The sequence below is a fragment of the Lutjanus erythropterus genome, chromosome 11 (assembly GCF_056507025.1).
Source record: "Lutjanus erythropterus isolate fLutEry1 chromosome 11, fLutEry1.hap2, whole genome shotgun sequence".
Lineage (NCBI taxonomy): Eukaryota > Metazoa > Chordata > Actinopteri > Lutjaniformes > Lutjanidae > Lutjanus > Lutjanus erythropterus.
The window spans coordinates 3,194,466-3,216,988 of NC_139327.1; the positions used below are offsets into that span (position 1 = coordinate 3,194,466).

Consider the following 22,523-nt stretch of genomic DNA (forward strand, 5'->3'; position numbering starts at 1 on the left):
CGTGAGAGTCAGAAATTCAAATCGTCAGTTGGAGACTCCTCAGTCGACCATGATTCTTCCTGTTGAGCGGTCGTTTTTTGTTTTTTTCCTTTGTTGCGCTGTGAAAAGTTTAGTTCAGTAGTAGTTGGAGTAATGTAATGTTTTGAATGAGTCTCATTCAGATTTCTGATTTAGTGACAAATAGAATTAGCTCTCAAAATCATGAAAAAATGATCAGTTTTCTCTGCTCTGAAATGCTGATGGTGTGTCCACTCCACTGTCTCAGTGTCTCACCACTACAACCTGAAAACGTCCAGACATGTTTGAGTCACCAGAGTCAGAGGATGGTGACAGGATGGTGTATTTTTTCTTCTGTGTCGGGTTGTTGGAACTGAAGTGAGCTGACAAACCATGTAAAATACGTAATAGACCCTTTTACAGTTTGTAAACAATGAGCAAGCTGCATTTGGCTGCAGTTTGGCAGTGGAAGTATGGCCAACCACAACAGCTTGTCAATGGGCGCTGCAAACACCAGCAGTTTTGATTGAGTCCTCAGTCCAGTCAAGACATTTAATACCTTGCAGCCATAGATGCTGCTGATTGCTCTGAAACAGTCGTGATCCTGTTGTAATTCTGCATATCTTAAGTTGACCAAGGGAATATTGATTCTGAAGTATCATAAATGCAACAGCGAGACATTTTGGTGGCACCAAAATACACACGCAGCTTTTCAATGACGTCAGCTGTGAAACTGTCTATAAGACTAAAACTCTTGTATGTAAAAGATGAACAAGACGTAACAAGACAAACAACTTAAAAGATGTAACAAGACCAAAACCACGCAAAAGACGTAACAAGACAAAAAACAATGTAAAGCCACACACCCACTGATGTGTGCAACACACACCTGATCATTGAACAAAAATCCACATAATTAAAGCAAGTCCTCCCATGTATCCCTGGAATCTGATGTAAACAAAGAAAATACCATCTGTTCATGCATATCTCATTACTACTGTATGTATTAGATCATTGCCACATGTGGGTTGGGTGGCAAACTGCAAAAGCCTCAGAGTGTGTGGGCAATCACATGAAATCACTGTTTACTATTTTTAGCTATTTAATATTGGAGCTAAAATCAATATCTTTCTGCACACTGCCGTGCCTTCATGAAGGACTTGATATGATGTTCCAGCATAGATCAGAGGCGAACCTGGACTGTCTGCAGTGATCCCCAGAGGAGCCCACAGCGACAAGTGGCCACGGAGGAACAGCCGGTGTCAGGGTTTGTGGAAGAGTTTTGGACAGCACAGAGACAAGCGTCTCCAGAGGACAGACACAAACTCAACCAGCCATCAATTATTTCAGTTAGCTCACCAGCCATATGGAAATAACAGCAGAACTCTGGGGACACTGAGCAGAATAACATCCTGAGCTAAGAGGACATTTAGAAATGAAATTTAAAGAGATTTAAGCTTTATTTGTCTTACTTTTTCTAGGGACTGCTAGATATTCTAATGTTGAACCTGACAGGGCTAGACTACCACAAAACTGCTGTATCACAGTTACTGATAAATTCACAGACTTACAGTGCTGTAGGGGTCAAATTTAACTGCATCCCTGATTCCCAAAATGTTGGAACACTGTGTGAAACAGAATGCAATGATTTGCAACTCCTATATTCAATTAAATCCAGTACAGAGACTGTTTACAGGTGCAATATGTAACAACTGCTGAGTACTGCAGGTCAAATAGCAAGCTGTATATTTAGTAGGTTAAAATCAGATTTAATACAGAATCTATGGTTGAGGTGAGTTGTAACACTAAGTGTCAGTTGTCTGTCAGTGTAAAGTTCAGCCCGTTATCCTGAAAACAAAAGCCCACACTCTGAAGTTGGAGTTTAGTGACTGCCTATCTCACTGCCTGCCAAACTCCATTAACATTTTTTTCAATTTAACTGTTATAAACATCTATTCCTTATAAAATATTATTTATGATTTCAGACAACTCATAAACAGACACTAACTGATTCAGAACATTCAGCATTAATTTGAACTCTAATTAACCTGAAACAGCCAAACAAAAACAGTCATTCTGGCCCAGAATATAAATTTCAAAGAAGAACCCAGTTGTAGTTAGAGTAGGCCTGGGAGATATAACTGAAAAAGCTTTCACGATAGTGAAGTTTCATATCAGTTGATACTGACAATAACTGTATGTATGCTGTGACTGACGACATGTTGTGTACTCCAAGGGGTGGAAGGCTAAAGTGATGAAATGAGTTTTGTTGTATTAACACTGGGTGACATAGACAAAATAAAATATCACAATATTTTTGACCAAACAACTCCAACAACTGACAATATTGTAGGGATGACTTTTTTGCTTTCACAAAATATTAACACAATTAGATTTTTTGATAAATAATCATTAGTAATGTGGATGTAATGATAAAGTGGGTAAAAACAGATAATAGAACAGCTAGAACAGTAAAATACACCATTTTACTGTACTGCAGCCTTTAACACCAGTAAAAGACAACACTTATGCCATATCACAATGTAACGATATCCAAAATGTATCACAATATCTTGTCTTATATTGTGATATGATATTATATCAATATATTGCACAGCACTAGGTCAGAGTTGCAAATATTTCAATTTAGCATGTTCCTTAATTTCTGATGGTGTATCAGGGTTATTGTATGATTTATTACAATAACTATTAGTACAGTTTTCTTATTGAATGTTCAAACTAATCAATTTGATTGTTTTTGTAAAAATACACTCATTCTGAATTTTCCAGGTAGTACCTAGCCAAAAATATTGTTTAAAGAAAACAAAGTTGTGTTTCTTTAAATGATAGTGCAGTAAGTTTACCAACCCTAACCTTTCAATTAGGGCAAAGACCTCAAACAATGCAGTTATTTAAGCCATCACTATCTCCAAACCAACCTAACTCCATAGGCAAAATAAGTCATTTTACTTTGCAGAGTTTCTGGTCTACTGCTACTTTTATCTGATAGATTATTTGTGCTTTTGTGTGACTTCAGTGAATCCAATCTATCCTTTTAAAACACCAATGTCACACAATCACAGAAACAACCAACCAGACTGAGACAGCTGTAGAACCGCAACTCCTGTGTTCTGATGTTAAATAACTGATTTTGCCTATGGAGTTTGGTGAGTTTTTGAGAGTGATATTTTGCTTATATAACTGTGGTTTCACATTGGAAAGGGCTATATGACAGGCGCCCCTTTCCGACGGGGTGTGCTGACCAGCGTCTACTGTGGATAACACACTGACTATCGAGGTATCAAGTACCTCATTAAACCCCACTTCAAATAATCCAAGTATCCGTATAATGAATACTTTTTCTTTGATTTTACCCACAGTTTAGTCATTCTCTTTCAATAAACATGTTCTGATAAAAGAAATTAGCTGCTGTAGGTTCTCACCGGGTGTCTCATTCATGCTGGTGTGTCTCACACAGGCTAATCTGAGAAGTGGAAGCAGGGTGGAGTGCAGGCGAGGTTATCTCAAAGATCTGAGAACCCCCAGAGTCCTTACTGCTCGTGCTTTGAATAATGAAGGCTAATATGCAGATGTGGCTGTGCGCCTGCCTGGCACAGAATGAACTAATGAGGTCCTGCAAATGTATTCATGTATCCGCTCTCCACAAACACACAAAAACATTTGTAAATTACTTGTCTCAACTTTCAAAACTATGTTTCTTTCAGTGTGGCTGACATCTGAGTCATATTTTGGAATATGATGCAAAAATGCACGAGTGAAAGGTAACATTCACTTATAGCAGGATGTCTGTTTTCCAGTGTCTTTGCCTTTGATACAACAAGGTTCTCAATATATTGTAACATAACTATGAGGTTACAGCCATCTTATCAGCTCTATGACGCTGTACTTGCTCTGTGCTAAAAGCTAACGTAAGCATGCTAACAGCCTCGCATTGACAATGTTAAATATTGTGCAAAGTAACGAATGTATGTTCTGAGTTTTTTAAAACACATAAAAATGTGTTATTAATCACCCAGCCAAAGTATATAAAATCAGGTCTGAAAATCATGAAAAAATGATCAGTTTTCTCTGCTCTGAAATACTGGAGTCATGTCCACTACACTGTCTCTGTGTCAAACACCACTATGACCTGAAAACCACCTGAAACATGGACACACTGTCCAGCAGCTTTATTGGACATGTCCAGACATGTTTGAGCCACCAGAGCCAGAGGACGGTGACAGGATTGTGGTTTTTTTTTCTTCTTTGTCGGGTTGTTGGAACTGCAGTGAGCTGAATTGAACTGCTGTGGTTCGTGGGGCTTATGCAGTGCTGGGGGAACCACGGTTCTGGCACATAACCGAGCCACGTCTCAGTTCCACCCAAAAAATCCGGAATACAGATATTGTGAATAACAGTTTAAACAGTCTAACTCCACAATTCAGTACTACAAAGGTCTCAGTGTTTTCACATGTTTTCAGCAGTTATGTTCTAATGTGTATAATGTGTTTAGAAGAAAATCTTTTTCCTTTACATGGCTTTAACTAAGATTTCTGACTCCAATACTGATTATCCTTATCAATTTCAGTTATTAATGATTCTTGATTCTGATTCTTTGAGTGCCCTCCTGCGTTCTCCACAGCACAGTTGTACGTGATTACCACAGATATATTTTACCAGCAGAAACACTCAGCTAAACTAATGTTGGCTAGATAACTGTAAGAATGGAGGTCTCTTTTCTGGTTTCTTGAATATTTTGGGGTTTACTGAGGTTTACAAAGGCTGAGTAAGTTAACTGAGAATAATGCTAGCTTCATGACAGTGCGTGTTTGCAGTACATGGTTTAATTTGAAACTAGCGTGAGTGAGATTTGTGTAGGAATCAAAAATCAGAAACAGAATTTAAATTTTGTAATGAAGTGTTGCCCCTGTAAAGTTGTGTCCCAGATTTTTGTCAATTCTGGCAGATTTCTACAAAAACATGATTCAATCAGTCATGAAAAGGTTTAGCTACACCCTAAGGACCCCTGTCTCACTTCCTGGTTTAAAAAAGGCGGCAATACTGGTCAAGCATTCTGACTCGCATTAAGAAAACTCTGAGCAACTTAAAATGGGTAGAATAAAATGACTACTCACTACAGCTATGTAGTGAGTAAAAATGTGACATTTAGTCAACTCAGAAAGATAAGATCTGACAGAGTTGATACGTTTATATAAAAAATGTAATCACAGAGGCTGTTACAAGGTTTAATAGCCAAGAGTTTCATCTTTTAAAATATATTTTCCAGCATAACTGAAGAGCTAAAAATCAAAAACCCCTCAAAATAAGTTTTGTCCCAATCAACAAGTATGAGTATATTATTAAGCTGTTTTGAGGGTAATGGATTACAATGTAATGCATTAGAGTACTTGGATTACTTGTTTATTGCAATGAATAACGTAACACATTTTGCAATTCAAGTACTCCATTAATTACCATAAATTTATTTCATTAACAGGCAGTCTGTAAACATTACAATTTTATAGAACTTATTTAAAAGTAGCATTGCCCAATACTGTTATTATGCATTTTTTATGAAATTGAGAGTTTTTCCTAATCATTTACCTACTTATCAATAGTTAGATGAGAGATTGCTCTCCACAACTCCCAAACTAAAACCGAGCTGTAAAAACAGTTGTCCAGCTGAACAGAGAGAGGACAGCCACGCAGCAACTTGGCTGATCATTCCTTCTCATGCTTTATCATAGTGAGCACATGATGATAAGACATAACAGATGAGAGGTGCACGATGCAACGAGTTTCTGCTCGTTTCATCAAGCAACAGAGTCGACCTCTACCACTCAGAATTCTTTGACTTGAGCAGGAGAACTTGACTTCAAGACATCAGAAGGACAAGCTGCAACTCCCTCCATCCATCAGTCATGTGTGTCTGTAGGATGTCTTCACCACTGCATGTCTGTGGTCATGGACTCGACCCCCTGCGACTCACAGTCTTGCCAGTCCCTCCTCACCACTACTTGCATTTCCTGGCTTCTCTGTGGCTGCTCTGACTGACAAAAATGAGAGATCGTCACAACTCCCTGAATCTCTTCTCCCTCGGCGACTGGAGCATTATCTTTCCCCCTCGTCTGCAGCCATTCCCCCTGAGAGAAAATTACATCCATGCTGAATAAACACAAGTCTGATTTATTTTTGCCCCCTGTATTAGTGTTCTCTAGGGGACAGGAATCTTTTTTCTCTGGTTGGTGCTGATAACATGGTATTACACCTGTGTGGGCAGCCACTGAAACAAGTTTATAAGATCAATTTAATGCCAATGGACTCACAGAGAGCTAACCAGTTAGTAACGTGTGATTTCAGTGCTCTCGTTTTCCCTATTTAACATACAAAGTTTTACTGTTGCTGTGCAACCCTGTCTCCTACAAATGACATTTGTATATTGCTAAACTGTTTTCATAATTACCTTGTGGTGACAAAGATAATTCCTGCCTACATTATGCTCATATACCATGTTTCTTTGAAAACAAATCTGCAATGAGCTGGATTCACAAGGAGGTGGTTGGGGTGAGTGCTGGTTGGGGCTACATGTTTTAGTAGAAAGTCATCTTGAATCATTTGACTAAAATTGCAATATGCAATAGGATTAGTAGAAATGATCAGTTTTGCATTACAATTTTCATGTTAACTGGAGAAGAAATGACTAAAATGATGATGTAATATTTTTCTTTTTCTTTCATCTTTCTCTCATTCAGGTCATCTCTGCATAACCACGGTACCACAATATAATGTTGTTTTATCACACGTTTTTCCTTTTTCAAAAAATTCCAATTTGGTTCTGGTTCTCTGATTTGGATACTGCACTTGGCCATACTGAAATTTTATTACTATTGCGATTAACTGTGCAGGCCACAGTACAGAACCTGAACACCACAGACTGCATCAGATTCATGTCCAGACTCACAACAAGAGTGCTTTAAGTTAAAGGAATTCTGGGTAACTTTAGGCAATAAAAACACATTGGTTAGAGTTTGGGAAAGATCATTTTGGTAAAATATTCAGAAAAAGATCTTGTGCCTCAAATAATTACTGACTTTTGTATAATGCTATAGTCACTATTTCACATAATAAATAAAACATAACTGAACTATTTAAATAACAGTTACAGCACCAGACAGAAAATACATTTTTAATTGGTATTCTACAAACTCCAGCTCCAAACTTTAGCAATACGTTTGCAGAAATATGATCATATTTGCTAACCTGATGAAAGAGTGCTGTCATCATCATCAGTAGTCTCCTCATCACAGATATAAATGTCAAGTTATTATGGTATGTTGCATGAAGTGTTTCATATCTGTGCTCCCCATCTCCAGGGCGGGACACACCAACACCCTGCTGGCCGATGTGCTTGGCACAGGGTCCCACAGGCAGTCGAACACGGTGGGACTGTATACCATTGAGCTTGACAATTGTGTTTAAGGTAGCTAATGGTAGGCTAACATTACCAGCTGCCAGAGCCATGTAGAGAGAGAGAGCTGACACTGAAGCATCTGTAACATCAGCTCAGGTGTGTTGCATGGAAATGAAGCACCGTAATCTGTACTGTGATTTGTTCTGATATGTTCTGAATGTACAGGAACCAGTACCTTTACTGGGCCCACATTTCAGTACCCAGTACTATTTATTAGGGCTGCACAATTAATTGAATTTGCAATATGGCTTCATGCAGTTGCAGGAGGTGCAATATTTGTTAAAGGCAAAATGTGTCAGAAAAATGTTTAAATGAATGAATGTGATGAGGCAGAGATGTCCAGTCTTACACATCAGATCAAAAAAACAAAACAAAAAAACAGATACAGATTCCTAAAAAAGAAAAAAAAAAATCACACTATAGTCATTTTGACATGTTTTTCAGTGAAAATAAGAATAATGATGTAAAAATTGATCATTACCTCTAATATCACAAATCATATCATAATTGCAATATCAGTCAAAATAATCACAATTAGATATTTTTTTCTAAATTGTTCTACCCCACTGTGTCTGTTAATAGAAAATATTGCCTGCATTATGTTTCCCTGAAAATGCATCAGCTGCTGCAAATAAGTTGTTTTTAAATGTAATTTCTAGGAAACAGTTTTGGTAGTCTACTGTCACTACAACTGTACTTTAACTTAACTTTCAAAAGGACAGCTAGTTTAGCCTAACCTGTTAGCTTTTTTTGAGTGGAATACAAATAGAGCTTGCACCATCTATCACTATTTTTTCAGGAAAAAGTAAGAATTCTCAGATTTCAGCTTTTTAAATGTGAATATTTTCTGGTTTCTTTGCTCCTTCATGACATAAAACTGAATATCTTTTTTAAGGATGTCATCCTGGACTTTGGGAATCACTGCTTGACATTTTCTCCATATTCTGACATCTTGTAGTCCTACTATTAATTGAGAAAATAACTGACCATTCTATGATTGAATCAGTCTCTTCATCTATCAATCTTGTGTGTGTCCCAGCTGGGTGAGACTTCCTGTGATGTGTCAAATTGTTAAATGTTGTAAAGGGACAATTTAAACACTAAAAAGGAATATATCTACGTTCATACACTGCTACGACATTCTCTGATCAGTAGAACACTTTTCAAACACAATTCTGACATTCATGGACATTAATGTGTCTTAATTAATCACTGTTAAACCCATAAGCTGGGAGCTGTTTTGTCATGTTGTGGAACAGTGTGTATTCCAACAAGAATTACTACTCCATGCGCTGCTTGAGTGAAGGCCTGATTTGTGTCCATGTAGGCTAAATTTAAGGGGTGCATGCTGCCTCAGAGCCAGGGAGAAAGAGCTGGCAGGAGACAGACTCTGGCACAACCAGAAAAGGGCTCCATTTAAAAGGGATAGTACAGCAATTAAGTGTTACACATGCATAAAATAACGAGAGAGACAACTTAACAAGATGAACACTGCGATCACACATTGGCTACAAATAGAAAGTCAGAGGCAGTCTCTGGCCTCTCATCAGTCTGTTGCATTAATGTACACACTGCTCCGACTACACAGATGTTTTCTGATGTCAAAAAAAAAAAGCCACTAGTAGTTTTAATTTTCTGTTGCACAGCGTGCAGAGTAGTAGTGCTTTTGTCTCTATCTTTTTTTACCCTACAGTGTGTGCTGTTGAAACTGCTTTAGTACAACACTGACTCTGAGTTGGCAAGTCTGATGAGCATTGCGGTCCAATATCTGCACTGGAATCCATCCAGCTACTCTTGTGGAACAGAGTCGAAGGCCTAAACAACTCTGGGAATCAAAATGAGCATCATCGACTCTCACCTGGTTGCCACACGCTTTGTGTGAGAGGATGATTTGTCATAAATTGAGCTTTTCTCAACTCCTTTCCCTGGTGCAACTTGGCGCTACATCACAAAACACTAATCAGTGGAGCTGTAGCATTAGCATGTGAAAGTGAGCTACATGCTAGCCTTTATAGAGTGCCATACCCACAGTGACACACATGCAGAAGGTTAGCATGCTAACATGTCACCATCACATTACTTTAGCATGCTAGCATCTGTTAATAACAATGAACCAGGAATTGTTGGCAGCCTGGTAGCTCAGTTGGTGGAGTGTTCGCCCCACACACTGAGGCTGTGAGTCCTCTGCAGCAGCCTTCTGCTACATGTTATACCCCAACTCTCTCACCCCATTTCCTGTCATATCTTCAGCTGTCCTGTAAATAAAGCCATGAAAAATCTAGAGCTGCAACATTTAATACATTATAAATCAATCATTAAAAATCCCAAAAGAACACAGATGGGGTCACCCTTTAACAACAAATTGAAACTTCAGTCTGATGATGGTGTTAGATGAAAAGTCAGGGGATCACATGTTATTAGAGTTCAATCTTAAGGGCACAGGATACAGGATGTTCCCTGCCTATCGAACTCACTGTGTATTTCTGGCTGCCACTTTTGTTGAAAGTTCTGGCAAATACATAAGCATAAGGCTTTTTTTTATGCCCAAACTATTGTGCCTTTTATCAGCAACTGCTTTGGGTGTTCTTACACCAGGCCCGCGGGGTGCAGCACTCGAGTGTGGAGGCAGCAACACACTCACAATTTCTGCAAGATCAGTGAAACTGTGAGGCAAACTAATGTGTTTGTAAAGAAAGCTAAGTTAGATTAAGTTACAGAACTAAATAGGACTGCACACCAGTGTGGGTATTATACCTGATGAATAATTTAAAACTGCTGTGCTTGTATCCTGCTGTGTACATTGTCCATTTAAACATATGCAACATCATTCAAGCCATTTTTTAGCCTGAATCTTCACTGTAGGTCCTCAGCTTGGAGCCACGTTCGCGTACACACTGTCTGAATTGTGTGTGTGTGTGTTGTGATGGTGTGCAAACGGCATGTTGGGGCTTTAGGAGACTTGGATTACACCAGACGAGCAGTATGGAGGCATTTTATGTTTCATTTTCTTGTTTTTTACTTTGAAAACTGTTCACTATTCAGTTCCATTGTTTGGGAGATTGTGCAACTAAACTAAACTTGACCTTCAATCAGCATGATTTTTATTTTTGGTTGAATTATCCTCTAAAAGTGCATGCCCAAACTGTGTACAGCCACACAGGTTATCCAGCCTTTGTCTAAAAGAAAATCATGTGTATATGTAATTATTTTAGTTTAGTGTTTGTCTTTCAGACAGCTACCAGTTTGTAAAGCAGGCTTTCTGTTTTGGATCTAGACCGTGAACTAAAGACTGAAGCCAGATTTGAAAATATGCTACAAAACTAAGATGCTCACTGATGTGGCGCATCAACAGAGACTGACTTGCTTTCCATCAGTCATCTCTCGCCTGTTTGACTGTTAACTTGGAGTGTTGATCCACCATACAACAACAGCACAAGCACACACCAGAGTGATTACAAGACAGTGCAGCTCCACAAACACACCTTGAGAGCTTCCAGGAATCGAAGGCTGATTCTGCGGAGGAGGCGACGGATGCTGTGTTAAGAGTACCGGCTGTGGAAGAGAAACACTGCAGCAGGTACAGCTGCTGCTCTTCCCTCACAGCTGTGGTATAAAAGCCTGTCAGACATCAAATGAAGAGCTCTTCACCGTGGATTCCACGGGGCCGGGTGTCTTAACACTCCAGACTGAAAAACACAGCTCAGTCACACATTAAGAGAGAGGAAAACTATTCTGTGAAAAAAAACGCAGCTCTTTTGCAAATGGTTTTTTCACATGAATCTTTAAGGCAGCTGTCTTGGAAAAAAAACAAAGGAAATGAAATTGTCTTTCTGTTTTAATTACAGCCTGTCCTTTAGAGCAGCATTTGCGAAAATTATAGCTCATACCTTTAATGGATGTGCGTCAAAGCATCAAACCCTACCAACGCCTGGTCCCACAGGTCAAGGTCATGCACGGATTTCAATTTTCATCCAGTTTGAGTGCCTATAAAACTGTCTTCACTTGTTGGATACATCAAGCAATTACACATTGAACAAACACAAGGGTCTTTTGGTTCAACTGCATCAAAGAAAAGCACTTCCTGCAAATTGCATGTGGCTCTACAGTGACTTAGTGATCACAATCAATTGGCACGATGACCAAAAATAGAAAAATGTTGCAATAAGAGAAGCAGCAGGGCACCGTGGTGTTCAGCAGCCGGCACAGACCAGCCGAAGAGTGCAGACGCTCCCTGTTTATTCTCAGATTCTCATGACTTTAGCTGAAGATGATATGTGTGAATAATGTCCAGGCCTCCATGTTTTTATGACATTTATTAAAGAGGCTAATATAGTATACGCACAAACCTGCACACATTCACACAAGGATGCACACATGCAAACACGCACTATGCCAGTTTCTTCTCCCTCGCCTTCACTAAAGTGATTTCCCAGAGGGCCTGAAGGCGCTGGGAGCTGTTGACATGTCCTCTTTTTCAGTAGCCGGGTCGAAGCTCCGGTATGATTACCACAGCCCACGTGAAGACGTGTGGAGGGGGTTACAGCCGTCAGCACATTCAGCAGCAAAAAGTGGCCAAGGGAAACAGAAGTGATACTGGTGTTGTTGCTAATTTACACCAGCAAGGAAAAATGACTTGAGACCTTACATCCATGTAAATCTCAGTGTTTTCCATCAAAATGCACCTGAGACTGGACCTTTTTGAGAGTTCCTCAAAGGAAAATCCGCCCAGACAAAAAAATCCATACTCCAAAGAATGGCTACTGGCACTGGATATGTCTACATGAACACTAGTTTTCCAATAATATTCACAATATGGCAATATTCTGAATCTGATACAGGTCATGTAAACAGCATATTCTGGTTGGATAATCTGAATGGAGCATATTCTGATTAATACATGTGGGATACGCTGGCATTAGTCTGGTTTTAGGAGCTTTCTTTGGACGTGTAAACAGCAAATTCACATTATGCATCTCAGTAGGGTTTTTTAAGCAGTTTGTGACACACAACCTCCTCTGCTCTGTGCTGTAAATAAACCAAATAGCACAGTAACAGTTAGCAGCAGTCTCTACAGTAGGGTAGAGAAACGTGCACAAAAGGAAATCTCAAATTTGTGGTCAGAGAGAAACATTTTAAACATTTGAAATGAACATATTTTTGAACAAGCTCAAATATCACAATGTTGACCTTTTCTAGAAGTTGATTTAATAAATGAAAGGGATGCTGAGTTTGTAAACAAGTGCACCACCAGTGGAAAACTTTGAAAAAATACCATTTTGACAGAAAAAAGCATCCATAATAATAAGTCTTCACAGCTGCATGTAAACAGGAATATTAGAGGAGTATTCATTTTCATTAGCCACATAACAGCTCAATAGGAATATCATCTTTTTCAGAATAAGAGCAAAAACCAGAATGCTGTGTGCATATAAACATGGCCTCTGTAGCAAACACTTCTGACACACTGTCTACATTCTGCTCTATACATAATAGTTGACCCTTCCTAGGTCCCGCCCCTTTCTGCTCTGTGCTCCACTAGAGTGCTGCAGGGATGATGTGTTTTTGTAAGCCAACCAGGAGGTTAGCATCACTCTGGTTCCTTCCATAAAAAGTCAAAGTGATTTTTAAATTGGATTTTGAATGAGTGTGTCAAACTCAATCCAGCCGAGTACGTCATTTCATGTGGCCCATGAGAGCTCACAAGAATATCATTAGCACAAAACAATTCTATGCTGCGCTAACACAACTATGGTGTCCATAAACTACATGTTGCTACATGTACATATACCATATATCATCATCATATATCCATTTCCAGCAGCAGCACTCAGTCAATGGTTGGAACTAGTAACATTAATGGCAGCAGCCGAGCAAAATGACCATGAAAAAAGTTTCAGCGACACTTTAACACCAAACATGAAGCCAAGTATGCTAATCTTAGCCATCAACAAAAGCAATAAGAAATCCAAGAATTAATTCACAACAGAATGCAATTATTTTTCGTAGAGTTATTACTAAAAACAATAGTAATTGAATAAATTATACAATATGATAACAAGTAGATACATTTAGTCTTACATCACCAGAAATACAAATCTGACCTTAGGGTTTAGACGAACTACACCACAGTCACGTGACTCAGCATCAACCCAACTGAGTGACTAATCTTTGGTGTGATGTTTGCAACATTTCTGGACACAGTACAGCTCTATGCATAACTAGCCAAACCACAATTTCGCTGCAATATTCAACAACTGATCAAGTCCCACCCCTTTCGGCTTCTGCTCTGTGCTCCAATAGAGTGCTGCAGGGATGATGTATTTTTGTAGGCAAACCAGAAAGTTATCGCTTGGGTTCTTTCCACAAAAAAGCCAGTTGGGATTTTTACATTGGATTTTGAATTAGCGCAGGAAGTAAGCTCTGATAGTGACACGTTTTGCTCAGCAAGATAATATTCATAAATTACTTTTATGATTTTTGAAGTGTAAATGCAATCTCCAGAAGTAAGAAGTTAACGTTACATTATAAACAAACTAAGACAGTCACGTACCTCCACATCAACTCCACTAAGTCACATGTTCAGTGTGATGACGTTTAATGTCCACAACAAGAATGGGGTAAAATGGGGTCTCTTAAGCTTGTGTTAATCACAGATCTTATTTCAGGAACATTTTAAAAAATTGACTTCAGAGCAAGGGAAACAGAAGTGCTAACACATTTCTGGGTTTTAGGCAGCACTCTATAACAGTTGAGAAAGCCTGTTCAGCTACATATAGGGTCACATCTTAAGTTAGCTCATGATAGTAAAACACTAGCTAACCAGCTAGCTTATGTCAGTAAAATGTTAGCTAACCAGCCACCTTATGTTAGTAAAACACAAGCTAACAACCCAGCTTATGTTAGTAAAATGCTAGCTAACTAGCCAGCTTGTGTTCATAAAATGTTAGCTAACTAGACAGCCAATGATTGATGTAGATTATCTGGCTGGTTAGGTTGACTTTGGCTAACATTAGCTAACTTAAGATTTGCTATATGTTGTTGTAGTCCCCCAGCAACATCTTTTAGCCATCTTAAAATTTGGTTTTCTTTTCAGCACAAACAAGACTGGCACATAGAGTATCAAAGTACAGGAAACAGGAAAGGAGAAAGCTGACCAAGGTACCAAGTTTGCTCAACTGTAATTGAAGCACAGAGCAAAAAAAAGGGTGGGACTTAGGTCAACTTCACAGGACAAAAAAAAATGCAAGACAGCCACAAGACCGTGTTTTGTTAACCATTTAAGCTTGCTCTAACTCCTGATACAGGCCTGTCATTCTGTTGATCACAATCTCACTTCTGGCATTCAGTGCTCATAAAATTGCATAACATGAACCCAGAAGAGGGGAGTTAACTGCTCAGCAACGACACTCATAAACACATCAGTTGCAAAACAGCTCGCAGGCCATTTCAGCAGAGTTCATTTTGAATATTGGCCTGTGAATATTTAAATCATCACACTGTCAGAGTCACTCCACCAAAACTGAAACCAGCTCTCTCTGCGCTGCGCTGATCAGACTCTGTGTAGACTCGACCACATCATCACCCACGGGTGAAGAACACTACAGTAATCTGTTGCATGTCATTCATGTCGCCGCTGTCTCTGAAGGTGCAGCGCTGCGCAGTCTGTTCAGTTTGAAGTCAGAGGAACAATTCAGCCCCGTGCCTCATGAATGAGGGATTAAACAACTTGTGAACAGGGTGAAATGAGCACCACTTGAGGCTGACATGATGGAGCCGTCGCTTGTTTTAATTAGACAGCAGCCACTTTAGAGCAGTGAAAACCATGCTGTCTGTCTTTGTTTTTCATTTGTGTGGCTTAAAACAGGAAAACTGAGTAACTCTCTGCTGAACGAGGTCAGAGCACAAAACAGGGTCACAATTACAGCTGTACATGTATTACAACTGTCGTACTGTCTGTGCTGACAACACAGGTCTCTGTGTTTATTAGGGCTGCACCTAACCATTAAACTTATTATTGAATACTTGGTATTATTGTTATAGTCTTATTAATCAAGTTTAATCATTTTGTCAGCAACATGTTAGAAAATGTTGTTCAGAAATACTCTTTTTTAATCAGAGCTCAAGAGAACATCTCTAAACTGCTTATTTTGTCCAGCTAATAAGGCATGTAGAAATATCACAACTAGTGCCGCACAATTAATCAAACTTTTATCAAAATCACAATATGGCTTTCTCCAATTTTCAAATCACAGGAGGTGCAATATTTCTTAAAGGCAAAAGGTGTAAAAACAAAAAAACAAACGTTGAAATGAATGAATGTGGTGAGGCAGAGATGTCCTGCCATTCAAATCAGATTCTACAGACTGATACAGATTCCTCCAAAAAAAAAATCACACCACAGTCATTTTCATTTGTAATGTGATCAATAAAGGGATCAATAAAGTTTTTCTGATTCTAATTCTGATCTGACGTAACATGTTTTTCAGTCTAACTAAGAATAATGATGTAAAAATTATTATTACAGCTAATATAGAAAATCACATCACAACTGCAATATCAATCTAAAAGAAAATCTCTATACTGAACTAGACTGTGATGATATCTACTGTGATGTTACAGGCTTAATTAGGGCTTTAATTTTACTATTTTTATTTTATTTCATAAAAAGACTGTTGCACTGTTGTTGTTTTGTAGTTATACATACATCATTTAAACATTTATTGGAAAAGACAGTTCATGCCAATTTTTTACACATGCTTATGTCCTGGCTAAATACTTTTATTTTATTTTGTTAAAGAATGAAAGCAAAAGCACTTTAAAGATACAATATGGAAATTCTGTCACTATTGGTCTCTCACATTAAAACAAGAAAAAAAAGTAGTTTGATGATGTCCTGAAGCAATGTGGGATCATGGGAATTGTTGTCTTTGCTGTTAAACAACTGCCACAGCTGACGAATAAAATATATGACATATGTCTAGTGTTTAGAGCTGTCACAATTAATTGATTAATAATCTATTATTAAATTAATCACCAACTATCATGATAACTGATAAATCTTTTTGAGTCTTTTTTTAATTTAAAAAATGGCCAAATTCTCTGATTTCAGCTTCTTAAATGTGAATATTTTCTGATTTATTTACTCCACTCTGACAGTAAACTGAATATTTTTGTGTTTTGGACAAAACAAGACACTTGTGGATGTCATCTGAAAAAACAGTGATCATCCATTTTTACAGACCAAACCACTAAACGATTAATAATCGATTAATGGAGAAAATAAACGACAGATTAATTGATGATGAAAATAATCATTAGTCGCAGCCCTACTAGTTTTTTTAACCATCTTCATGCAGAAATGGTACACACTTTCTAGTCCAAAGAAAAAACAAATGTTTTATGATCAAAAATGTTGTACACATCAGGTTTATTATCTAATAAAGGACCTTTTTCAAGTCTTCACTTACCTTTGTTTTCTAATTTTGCAACAAATATTGTATGGTGGACTTTTTAATCATGGTATTATAGTACCTTGAGATTTTGGTAACTAACCGTCCAAAATTCCCAAACTTTATTTTAAATATTGAATATAGAAAAAAGCTGAAAATCCTCACACCTGAGAAGCTAAGCCAGCAAATGTTTTGATGATAAATGGCCAAAATGATTAATCAGTCATCAGAAGTGTTAATTTTCTGTCCATTGACTGATCAATTAATCATGTCAGCACTATCCAAAGGATATTAAATTTACAATATTAATAACAGAAAAAGAGCTGCAGCTTAGGTCTGGGCAGTTTATATCATATTGTGATATGAGATTAGATCTCGTAATAGATTTTGGGTATCATGATATGGAATAAGTGTTGTCTTTTGCTGGTTTTAAAGGCTGCATTACAGTAAAATTATGTAATTTTCTGAACTTACCAGGCCATTCTAGGTTTTCTGTTATTTACCTTTACCACTTTTAGTCATTATATCCACATTACTGATGATTATTTATTTTAAAAAATTACCATGGGTTGGTATTTTATGAAAGCAATAATAGCCATCCCATCTGTCCACATCTACTAATTGCAAATACTCAATTACTGAAATTAAGTAGTTTTTTGGGATACTTGTACATTTATGAGTAGATATTCAAGTCTGTACTCAAGTATCAGTGTTTCCCCTATCCTGGTCCTCAGAGCTCACTGCCCTACATGTTTTAGATGTTTCCCTTCTCAAACACACCTGATTCACATGTTCAGCTCGTTATCAGGCTTCAGGCTGTCAGGCAGAGGCTTCATGACGAGCTGATCGTCTGAATCCGGTGTGTTGGAGCAGGGAAACATCTAAAACATGCAGGGCAGTGGGCCCAGAGGACCAGGGTTGGGAAACACTGAGTATGCAGTACACAATGTAATCTATTCAGTTACTTTTAAAATCATAACTGAGTACTGAGTAAAATTTTAATTAATATCCAAACCTTTCATCTGCATTTTAGTAGCCAATCAGGTGATTTGATCACAAGCGGTCCAATGAAAACCAGGACATACAGACAAGAAACTAAACAAAACACTGCGGCAGCACATGTTTGGAGTAAGAATGTTAATGATTAATTGCTGTTAAGAATGTAACCAATTCAAAAATGTACTGATGGATATTTGATCAAGTAAATTTCTAACACCAGTACTTTTACTTGTAATTGAGTAATATTTTAGCAATGTAACAGCACTTGTACTTGAGTACAGATTTCAACTCTCAGGTTTTCTCAACTCTCTTTCAACTGTTCAGTCATAAGAACACTGGTTTGTTGCAGCCCTGATGAATAATATTAATGATAACAATAATGATGATAGTAAAATAAATACCTCCAGCTTTTTTCCTGATTTTATCAGTGTAAATTGAGAATCTTTTGGGTTTTGGCTAGTTAAGTTGGATAACTGAGACTAAATAAAGACAAATTTCAGTGTACTGGGGACCATTTGTCCTAGTGGGACCCAGGTTTGTCCAGTAGCTCTACAGTTGTGTGTTGTGTGAGGCAGCAGCTCTGTGTGACAGGTGCCTGACACAGATCAATGCACGTTATTGACACAATGCATGCTGCTGCATTCAGTGCAGCAAAGAATCCCATGGTGCACCGTGCGTGCCCGCGCGTGCATGTGCGTAAAGTGGTTCAAATCCATGTTGAGCTGCAGAGGATTCAATATGAGACGTTCACTGAACAACAATAAAACACGTGCAGTGTGTCCATCTGCAGTGCAACAACAGGGGCAATATTCTGCTTTACTTCCCCGTGTTTACACTGACACAGCAGTCACGCTGATCTGAGAGCAGCGGCTGGACGTTGATACACCTGAAATGTTAAAAGTTTCACTCACCCAAATGAGAGCTCGGAGTCTCTGTACGCGATCCAGTCAGAGAGATCCAGAGGGATGTCCCGTTCGGACACGGTGCCTGTTTGATTCACTCCTCTCACAGCCGATTATAAAGACAGAGACCTCCACACAGGCTGCTAGGGCTCGATGTGTGGCGGCAGGATCAGCTGCTGACCTGAGATCTGTCCCATGTTTCACACCCTCTCTTCCGGAAAACACGGACAGAGAAGGAGCAGCCTGAGCCTCCACTCCCCTCTGCTGAGTGAAGACACCCAGCGGCTCAATGTATACACACACACACACACACACACACACACACACACACACACACACACCCGCCCGCAGCAGGCTGAGTGTTGTTGCACCACTGCACTGTGCACAACGCACACACACAGACACACAGTGACACACACAGCAGCAGAAACACTTTGACACTGCAGCTTTGTTGTTCGTCGCTGATCACCCAACTTTTATTATTCGAGCTGAAATGAAACCACGGGTCCTAAGACCCGCCCTGTTCCCGCACCATGACCACATCGTGTCACATCCACTGCACTGTTAAACACTACACCATCATAATCTACCAGTTACATGATAAAATACACCATTATACACGCAGAGAATTCGATTATACGCTTTATGAGCACAGCTGCCACATGTGGAATCCTCTGCACTGCTCCTCCATTAAAGATTGGACTGAACACACACAGGGTTCATGAAGCACAAGCTCCACTAGCGCCTCCACTGGATATTTCCTGCTCCATTTCTCAACTGACAGCATTCAAATGAGCGTTTCACTAAGTTATTATATCCAATTAACTGTCCAAAACCCAAAAGATACTCACTTCACTCAGTTTACTCTAATAAAACAGAAAAAGAAAAATCCATTCCATTGGAGAAGCTAGAAGCATTCATTATTATTATTATTATTATTATTATTATTATTATTATTATTATTATCATTATTATCATTGGTGGTGGTAGTGGTAGTGATGGTGTTAATATCGTATATAGCTTGATTAAGATAACGCATGATATGGCTTATAGTATAATATATATAATGTAATTTATAGATAAGCTACTTTAAATACAGATATGAGATGAACATATTTATGACTTTGAAATATGTTTTGAAACAATAAGAGAAATGGTGACTGTAAGGACATTTCCATAATTTTATGTGAATAACAGCACTGTCTGTGCTGTGTGTTTAATGCTGTAATGTATGTGTTATTATGTGCTATGTATTGTATAATTTTATGCACATGTGTTAGACCCCAGTAAGATTAGCAGTGCTGCAGCAAACTGGGATCTAATAAACTAAAATAAGTAAATTATCTGTCTTCTTACTGAATTGAACAAGTCCAATTTTCTTAGTCGTTTTCTTTTAACAAGAGCTCAGAAAATTTAAATAGCTTTTTTTGTCCAACTAATATAGGAACAATATTCTGATTATGGCCATTTAAAAAATGTCTCAGTACTGTAGCAGACTGTTCTGTACTTGATGTGCTTCAAGGCCTTAAAGGAACGTCCATCACCTCAGAACAAAAAGTAACTCTACTGGGCGAAACATTCATTCATTATAAAATGAAATAAACATAACACACACATAACTCAGATTTATTAGAATCGCACCATTTATTCCAAATGAAAAGATGTGTACGCTGAGGGGCAAGCCTGAAGAATTTGAGAAGATATGAGGTGACTTTCTAACATTTCTAAAGACAGAGTCTATAACATATCACTGTCTCTAGATTCAGATAGTATTAGAATCCATTTATGATGTGTAAGTCAGACATGTTTGCTTTACAGATGTTTTATTTTATTTTATTTTTTCATGTCTGTCCTCTATCTGCAACTACTGGTTGATTTCTCTTTTCATTTTTTTTACATTGTGTAATTTTTTGTTCTTTTTCCTGTGAACAGGTACATGTTCTCCCTGGTGACTCAAGGGAGGCTGGTGGTGGGTGGTAAGGTGGGGTGGGCTGATCTAAAATGATATATATCTTATAATTTTGACTTTTTATCATGGTATTATCATACCTTGAGTTTACTGTTACATCCCCACCAACCAACTGTCCAAAATCCCCAACATTTTCAACAACAGAAAAAGCTGAAAATCATCACATTTGAGAAGCTGGAACCAGCAAATGTTTTACTTGATAAATTACCTGAATGATTCATTAATCATCAGAAGTGTTAATTTTCTGTCCACTGACTAATCAGTTAATCATGTCAGCCCTGGACCACACTCACATGTTTACTGGTTTTCTGGAGGAGACATCCCTGTACAGGATGACCTGCAAAGAAATCCTCTTTTTATTGGGGACCACTCTGGAGGTCCATGGTGGGTCCCACTTCTTGTGAGTGAATTTCCTCTTGAAATCTGATTGGCTAAAGTGACCCCCCCATTATCCACAAGTATAATTGGTTATCTATCTCTAACTGAGTATTTTTAAATGTGTATTGTTTTCTTCATAGTTTTATTTATTTATTTTTACAAGGTGAATTTACTTAAATAATAAATGATAAAAAAAAATAAATATATTTTCATGATGGAGTGTGGAGGATGATTTTGGAGTCTCACAGCCAGAGGACAGGTCTACAATGGAGGTACAAATTCGTTTTGAGGACTTTGTGCTGTAATAGTAGGATGATTTGTCTTTTAAATAAAAAATTTAAACACATGAATGTAAGAACCTGTAATTAAAGCAGATATGAGAAATGGTACATGTGAATGTACGTACTTCATGCCAGTGTCCCACTTGGGCCACCGCTGTCAAAAAGTCTGGAGACGCCTGTGCCTGCCTATAAAACTAACCACTGTTTCAAATAATTAATTTATCCTACAAATGGTCTATTGAATGATCCATAGGTCTTTTAATACATTGTCATAGTTGCTATTTGTTTTACATGATCTTATTTTGCTTTGGAAACTGATTCTCAGTATTATTTCCACATTTATCTCCCTGATATAATGATTTTGTTTTTGTGTGTTTTTTATGTGTGGCAACCTGCTCCAACAAATTGTCCCTAGTGGGATTAATAAAGTTATATTGAATTGGATTGAAGCAGACAGTGAATCTGTGGAGCAGAAGCACAGCTAGCACCTCTACTCCTCTACTGGTCATTCTCTGTTTCATTCCTCAATTGACTAAATTCAAATGAACGTCTCAGTAATTAGTGAAGATAAGCGGAGCAGTCATTTCTGACTGCAGAGGGTAACAGTCTAATTACTGACTCCACACTGAACATGTTGTAAAGCAATACATTCATCTACTATGGCCATCAAAACCAATTACATTCTAAGTTGGGGGGGGGGGGTTAACCTGGATTTTCCCCTGGGCCTGTTTGCTGAACGCTCCTATACTGAACGTCACATTCATACATTTACAATTCAGAGCTGCCTGCTGAATTATTATGCAGTCCAATCCTGTTCTAGAGCAGCTCCAGTGGAGCAACAGATAAGTATAGATTGGGTTTAGGAAGAAATAAAAAAAGACATCACATCATGATGCTGATTTTATGTGATATTAGATACAGAATCATCCTAAAGATCTCTGCCAGATGTGTTCTGAGATATATAAAAATACTTTGCATGGTTTACTAGTTTTTCTGCAAAAAAGTTCATTTAGTTTAAGATCCCTTTTTTCTATAATTGAATTTTTTTTTGTTGATTTTAAATCAGCTGGTGCGTGA

The 22,523-nt window shown here is 38.2% G+C and overlaps 1 protein-coding gene across 1 annotated transcript in view; it reads right to left on the reverse strand.

The window, feature by feature from the left end:
- Positions 1-19,144, reverse strand: part of camkk1a (calcium/calmodulin-dependent protein kinase kinase 1, alpha a) — a 132,683-nt gene extending 113,539 nt beyond the window's left edge. The window contains exon 1 of the mRNA XM_084730464.1: positions 18,828-19,144. The gene's annotated coding sequence lies outside the window, so the exon portion shown is untranslated. The remainder of the gene's footprint in view (positions 1-18,827) is intronic.
- Positions 19,145-22,523: the final 3,379 nt, after the last annotated feature.